At 44.3% G+C, this 7,753-nt stretch overlaps 1 long non-coding RNA gene across 2 annotated transcripts; it reads right to left on the minus strand.

Moving 5' to 3' along the window:
• Positions 1 to 1,883: 1,883 nt before the first annotated feature.
• On the minus strand, positions 1,884 to 7,753 carry LOC106588284 (uncharacterized). 2 transcript variants are annotated; one of them, XR_014382911.1, is made up of 5 exons: positions 7,627 to 7,753; positions 5,859 to 6,101; positions 4,859 to 4,967; positions 2,880 to 4,659; positions 1,884 to 2,515 (listed from the first exon to the last, which is right to left on the minus strand). It is a non-coding gene; the product is annotated as an uncharacterized LOC106588284 (long non-coding RNA). The 2 variants fall into 2 exon arrangements; XR_014382910.1 differs by having other exon boundaries at positions 4,859 to 6,101.

Raw genomic sequence — 7,753 nt, forward strand, 5'->3', positions numbered from 1 at the left:
ACATTTGTTATTGAAGTAGAAGTCCTGGGAGTGCATTCTGACGAAGAATACCAAAGGTAATAACATTTTTGATATAGTAAATCTGATTTTGGTGAAGGCTAAACTTGCTGGGTGTCTAAATAGCTAGCCCGTGATGGCTGGGCTATGTATTTAGAATATTGCAAAATGTGCTTTCACCAAAAAGCTATTTTAAAATCGGACATATCGAGTGCATAGAGGAGTTCTGTATCTATAATTCTTAAAATAATTGTTATGCTTTTTGTGAATGTTTATCGTGAGTAGGGTCACGCCAAGGTTCTTAGCACTCTGGGAGGAGGACACAATGGAGTTGTCAACCGTGATGGCGAGATCATGGAACGGGCAGTCCTTCCCCGGGAGGAAGAGCAGCTCCGTCTTGCCGAGGTTCAGCTTGAGGTGGTGATCCGTCATCCACACTGATATGTCTGCCAGACATGCAGAGATGCGATTCGCCACCTGGTTATCAGAAGGGGGAAAGGAGAAGATTAATTGTGTGTCGTCTGCGTAGCAATGATAGGAGAGGCCATGTGAGGATATGACAGAGCCAAGTGACTTGGTGTATAGCGAGAATAGGAGCGGGCCTAGAACAGAGCCCTGGGAGACACCAGTGGTGAGAGCACGTGGTGCGGAGACAGATTCTCGCCACGCCACCTGGTAGGAGCGACCTGTCAGGTAGGACGCAATCCAAGCGTGGGCCGCGCCGGAGATGCCCAACTCGGAGAGGGTGGAGAGGAGGATCTGATGGTTCAGTGTCAAAGGCAGCAGATAGGTCTAGAAGGATGAGAGCAGAGGAGAGAGAGTTAGCTTTAGCAGTGCGGAGAGCCTCCGTGACACAGAGAAGAGCAGTCTCAGTTGAATGCCCAGTCTTGAAACCTGACTGATTTGGATCAAGAAGGTCATTCTGAGAGAGATAGCAGGAGAGCTGGCCAAGAACGGCACGTTCAAGAGTTTGAGAGAAAAAAAAGGGATACTGGTCTGTAGTTGTTGACATCGGAGGGATCGAGTAGATTCTCTCAGAAGGGGTGCAACTCTCGCTCTCTTGAAGACGGAAGGGACGTAGCCAGCGGTCAAGGATGAGTTGATGAGCGAGGTGAGGTAAGGGAGAAGGTCTCCGGAAATGGTCTGGAGAACAGGAGGGGATAGGGTCAAGCGGGCAGGTTGTTGGGCGGCCGGCCGTCACAAGACACGAGATTTCATCTGGAGAGAGAGGGGAGAAAGAGGTCAGAGCACAGGGTAGGGCAGTGTGAGCAGGACCAGCGGTGTCGTTTGACTTAACAAACGAGGATCGGATGTCGTCGACCTTCTTTTCAAAATGGTTGACGAAGTCATCCGCAGAGAGGGAGGAAGATTCAGGAGGGAGGAGAAGGTGGCAAAGAGCTTCCTAGGGTGCTTGGAATTTAAAGTGGTAGAAAGTGGCTTTAGCAGCAGAGACAGAAGAGGAAAATGTAGAGAGGAGGGAGTGAAAGGATGCCAGGTCCGCAGGGAGGCGAGTTTTCCTCCATTTCCGCTCGGCTGCCCGGAGCCCTGTTCTGTGAGCTCGCAATGAGTCGTCGAGCCACGGAGCAGGAGGGGAGGACTGAGCCAGCCTGGAGGATAGGGGACATAGAGAGTCAAAGGATGCAGAAAGGGAGGAGAGGAGGGTTGAGGAGGCAGAATCAGGAGATTGGTTGGTTGGAGAAGGTTTGAGCAGAGGGAAGAGATGATAGGATGGAAGAGGAGAGAGTAGCGGGAGAGAGAGAGCGAAGGTTGCGACGGCGCAATACCATCCGAGTAGGGGCAGAGTGAGAAGTGTTGGATGAGAGCGAGAGGGAAAAGGATACAAGGTAGTGATCGGAGACTTGGAGGGGAGTTGCAATGAGATTAGTGGAAGAACAGCATCTAGTAAAGATGAGGTCAAGCGTATTGCCTGCCTTGTGAGTAGGGGGGAAGGTGAGAGAGTGAGGTCAAAAGAGGAGAGGAGTGGAAAGAAGGAGGCAGAGAGGAATGAGTCAAAGGTAGACGTGGGGAGGTTAAAGTCACCCAGACCTGTGAGGGGTGAGCCATCCTCAGGAAAGGAACTTATCAAGGCGTCAAGCTCATTGATGAACTCTCCAAGGGAACCTGGAGGGCGATAAATGATAAGGATGTTAAGCTTGAAAGGGCTGGTAACTGACAGCATGGAATTCAAAGCAGGCGATAGACAGATGGGTCAGGGGAGGAAGAGAGAATGTCCACTTGGGAGAGATGAGGATTCCAGTGCCACCACCCCGCTGGCCAGATGCTCTCGGGGTATGCGAGAACAAGTGGGCAGACGAGGAGAGAGCAGTAGGAGTAGCAGTGTTATCTGTGGTAATCCATGTTTCCGTCAGCGCCAAGAAGTCGAGGGACTGGAGGGTAGCATAGGCTGAGATGAACTCTGCCTTGTTGGCCGGAGACCTGGAACTCCACGTGGGTCGTGCGCGCTGGGACCACCAGGTTAGAGTGGCAGCGGCCACGCGGTGTGAAGCGTTTGTATGGCCTGTGCAGAGGGGAGAGAACAGGGATAGACAGACACATAGTTGACAGGCTACAGAAGAGGCTACGCTAATGCAAAGGAGATTGGAATGACAAGTGGACTACACGTCTCGAATGTTCAGAAAGTTAAGCTTACGTTGCAAAAATCTTATTGACTAAAATGACACAGTACTGCTGGCTGGTGAAGTAGGCTAGATAGCAGTGGCTGCGTTGTTGACTTTGTTTGAAAGTGTAGCTGGCTAGGTAACCTCGATAATTACTCTAAACTACTCAATTATCTTTGATACAAAGGCAGCTATGTAGCTAGCTAAAAAATTGCTCAGATCAAACAAATCAGACTGTTGTAATGTAATGAAATGTAATATTACCTGCGGAGCGAAGTGCAGCACGACTACTCGCTCCAAAGCCTACAGGGAAAATATCTGCCAGCAATTTGTTGGATCCATTGAAACCTGCAAACATATGTTTGGTTCTTTTGTTCAGTAGTGTGTATAGCAGTGATTCTCAACCTTTTTTGGGTACAGGAACCCCTGCATATTTTGAGGCAAGGCAGGCAAGGTTTTGAGCTGTCCTCAGGGACCTCCACCCCCTCTATATTATATGTAAAGTTATTGGAACCCTTGTGGTACTGAATACATTCATTACACGGCCCCACTGCAATTACACCAGGGCCACGGACTCCTGTTTGAGAACCCCTGGTGTATAGTATGATATTTGTTCTTTTGTTTAGTAGTTTAGTACACTTACTAATTATTAATTTAGTTATTTTATTTAAAAAGCCTTCCCTGTAGCTCAGTTGGTAGAGCATGGTGTTTGCAACACCAGGGTTGTGGGTTCGATTCCCACGGGGGGCCAGCACAGAAAAAAATAAAATATATGAAATGTATGCATTCACTACTGTAAGTCGCTCTGGATAAGAGCGTCTGCTAAATGACTAAAATGTAAATGTAAATGTAAAATGGCATACTTTGTGTGACATACTTGTCCATAGCTGCTGTTTGAAGAGTTGAGACACTGACTGAACAATAAATAAGTATTTTTGAAGGATATTTTTGATTTATTTGGGTTATTCATTGAAGTAGCTTTTAGAACTGTACTTATTTTGAGCTTTTTGTTCTTGTAAAGCTATTGTAGTAGACTCAGGCCAGTGGCACATATTTAATGACTATATAAATGTATCAGAAAAAGTCAAATAAAAAGGTCATTTCAATACGGAGACCAACTTCGATGGTTCTCAATGGAGATTATTTTAGATGAGATCACACCATGTTCATTGTATTTATGAAAACTGCACCCATACAGAGTGTACAGTACCATTGCCACCTAGTGGCCTTTCTTGGCATTTCTGGTTGTAAATACAAAGACCAGCATACATACTGGACTGATAAGGAAAACTGCTATAACCATTAGTCCTAGAAGTATTATAATGTTTTAAACATTTGAACAAGTTGAGACAACCCTTCGGTCAACTACTGTACCTATCAATTATCCAGTTGTAGTAATTATGGTTCCTCAATATACATTAAACATATTACAACGTAGGCTGTGTTACAGCACTACTTTTGGTGTCCCCCTCAGGAATTGCTCTTGAGAAAATCTCATGTAATTGTCCCCTCCAAAGTTGATATCAGATTTTCGCCCCTGCACGTATTGTAATGTTTTTAAAACTGCCTATGCAGCAGCTAATGGGGATCCATAATAAATACAAAGTCTAGATATGCAGCCATTTTGACATGTACCCATAAGTTTACAACACCCTTCTATGGATTCTATTTCTATGGGGACAATGCAACAAGCTGCCTAAATCGCGGGTTTCCCGGCAATGCAAGATGGGAGTAACTATATAATTTTGCCAAATGTGGTTTAATTTATATTTCCTGCGGCTATGGTTGTACCTCTGCACAACACCATCCACCGTTTTCACTGCAATAGAAAAAAAGAACAAACCCCCCCCCAAACAATTCATATTTGTAAGGTAGTACAATTGGGTAGTTTGTGTAAAAATGTTTCTTCACCCACCCTCAGGCTCTTCACTTCTTTGGGAAATGTTCCTCCTCAGAGACAGGAATGACGAGTCCCCTGGTTGATTCCCCCTTGCTGCTCGAGTCCCTGCCTGATTCCAGCACGTAGCCTACTGCTGGTCAGACCCTACACACAGAGTAACAATAACATTTGTGAACTATTTAACCCTAACCCCATCTCAAAACATGCACAATGACTATGTAAAAAGAGTAACATAGCGTTTGAAATCATGACACTCATAACAATCCAGTCCACCTGTTAATATTAGGACAGATTAATTCTCAACCTTTATTTAAATGTTAAAGTTAATTCAAAGATGATGCACCTCTTAGGGATGCCAGCTGGCTTTTCAAGGTGGTCATGGTGTCCAGCAGCACTTTTTTTTTGTATTTTTCTGCCTGTAGCTCAGCTCTCAGCTTTAGGACTTCAAGGGCCTTTGGGTCGGCAGTGAAACACATATACATTTTAAGTCCGAACTCCTGCCCACCAGACTGCTTCCCTCTCAAATCAAATCGAAGTGAGGCTATTATAGGTTCCCTGTGTATTGTATAACCACAACTTGTTAGTGGGATATTTTAATGACCATCCCCCACTTCAAAAAAAGTGTTTGAATGAAAACTGCAAAATCCCAGTTATTTTTCATATTTTGCCTACATTTTAACACACTAGCATCAATTTAGACACTGAAATGGGCAATCACAATAGTAAAAAAAATTCAACATCCTTACAAACGATGCTTGTGTTTAAATTGCTCACTGCCGACAGACAACTTCTTCCAGGTTGGATCACAATTTCCAAATCATTTCCCTTCATCATATTGACCATGCTGTGTACTGAAGTAACTATAACGTACCAAATTACCATAGCCTAATAGGCAATGTAATTACTAATATTCTTTAGATTCACTGCAGCAAATTAAAAAAAAGACAATACATTAAATGAGACATGTTCTCAGCTAAATTCTTCGGCCACCATAGTTTCATCTTTAAATCATTAATGAAATGAGTTCCCATCAGAGACATCGTGTGCTGACATTGTGGTTTCTGCATTATGATCCATTTACATGACACCACCAATATATGGCTGATTCTCATTATCTGGCTGAACCCCTTCTATTACTCATTAAACTGAAAATAAAGTCATTTGATTTTGAACATATAGGCTTCAATTCATTCTATAGCAATTTACCTAAGCCTTAGCACTAGCAACAGGCTTGTCATCATAATTATGAACTAGCCTAAATGTAATTAATTCTGGAAGGTGTTACTTTCCTTGCTTGTTGGTAATGTATTGTTAGTTTGTAATGTCAAAGATTATCTATATACCTCTGGTAATGTCTAATTTTGTCTGGATTCTATAATTTATAGACGGTTTGTGTTGGGGACAAATCTTTTGACTTTTGTCCGACCATTGGGCTCTTCCTCCCTCTCTCGGTCTCTGTGCTGTGCGGAACACCTAGGCTGCTGTTGCTGGGCTGGGAGAACAGAGAGTTTGTGGACCCGGCTGTATGGCCCTCTGTAGGCACCCCTGGGTCCCTGCTCGGCTCTTTTTAGATGGGGACGTCTTCACTGAAGGGGGAAGAGGGAGATTAGATGTTTATTATCCCAAGCTTGGGAAATTTCTTTGGCATGTTAAACTTCACAACATCATAAAAACACAAACTATCATGAAACGTCAAATATGTAATACAAATACATAAGAACAGAGGGGTGGGATGAATTCTACTCTGGCTGCATTCCTGTTCTCTTTCCTTTTCCTTAAGTGTGCACTCATTCACTCCCCTCATGCATTTCAAAGCATTGGATTGGTGCAAGCATGGCTGGAAGGAGTTCCCCACCATATTCCTCACATCAGTCAATTCCTTTAAAATACATGAGGGGGAGTGCACACTTTAGGGGAATCCAAAAAGGAATTGAAGGTCAATTGCCCCTCATAACAAACGTACTTCTGACAATCCCTGTACTTCAAGTGTACAGCCTGCATCCTTGATGACAAGAGAAATTGAATGTAAATCGCATTAACACAAATTACAAGAGAGCTGTAACAAGGCCTCCTAGTAGGAGGGGGGGGGGGTGTAGGAATCAGGAGCAGGAGCAGAGAAGTTTCAGTGGCACACAACTTTTAATCAGGCGGTCCCAAAGGCACAATACAAACACATGGGGAAAAACCGCACAAACGTAGTCGCCACCCACAGGGAAAAACCGCACACACGGAGGAGAAACCTCGACCCCGTGGTGCAGGCACGCACCCCTTACAAGCAAATACACAACAAATAATCCCGCACAAAGCCTAGCCTGCAGCGGGGTGTATATAAACCCACCGAAATCAACTAAACTGAACACAGGTGTGAAAAAACAGACAAACGAAAAGGAAAATGGGATCGGTGGCAGCTAGTAGGCCGGCGACGACGACCGCCGAGCACCGCCCGAACAGGGAGAGGAGCCACCTTCGGTGGAAGTCGTGACAAGAGCAGTGCTCTGTTTAGAGTAAAACACGTGTTGCATCGACCTGCCTGTCGCTAAATACTGTACTAACTGCTTTACCCACCAAACAGCAGCTAAAGATTGTCTATCTCTAAAGTTCTGCGTAAAACGCATGTGTTGCACCGACCAAACAGTGCTTAAACTGTCCCATCGGTTCTGTTCAGAGTAAAACTTGCGTGTTGCACCGACCAAACTGCAGCTAAAAACTGTCTAATAGCTCTAAATTTAAGTGAAACACACGTAGCACAGACCAACTGCCGCTAACTGTCTGCCAACAGCTAGCTTTTCAGAGTAAAACATGTCACACTGACTAACCTGCTGGTAGTAGTCAGTAAAGTCCGCTAGCTACCGACTTAAGTTAATACCGCTCTGTTGAAAATGTAAAACAGGTGATGCACTGATCCTCTGAGCATACATACTGTCCATAAAACACAAAAAGTGGTATAACTTAATGTTACTGTAGCTAGCTAATTAGCTCTAGCTAGATGCTCACATTAGCATCTGACTATGCAAATCGTGCAGTAACAGTAAGGCTACAATGCTAGCTAGTTGTAATATTTCTCAACAGTTTTAATTTGCATACAAAGATCACCAATAACAATGAACTTACCTCGAATTCTAATTACATTTAGAAATGAAGAAATTCTGTGAATGACTTCTGATGCTGGACGGATCCACACTCTCGATCTGTCCACTCCTTCCATTCACGAGACACTTGCCAATGGCGGCAAAATCTA

Source organism: Salmo salar, chromosome 27 (genome assembly GCF_965601325.2).
Source record: "Salmo salar chromosome 27, fSalSal1, whole genome shotgun sequence".
NCBI classification, from domain to species: Eukaryota; Metazoa; Chordata; class Actinopteri; order Salmoniformes; family Salmonidae; genus Salmo; species Salmo salar.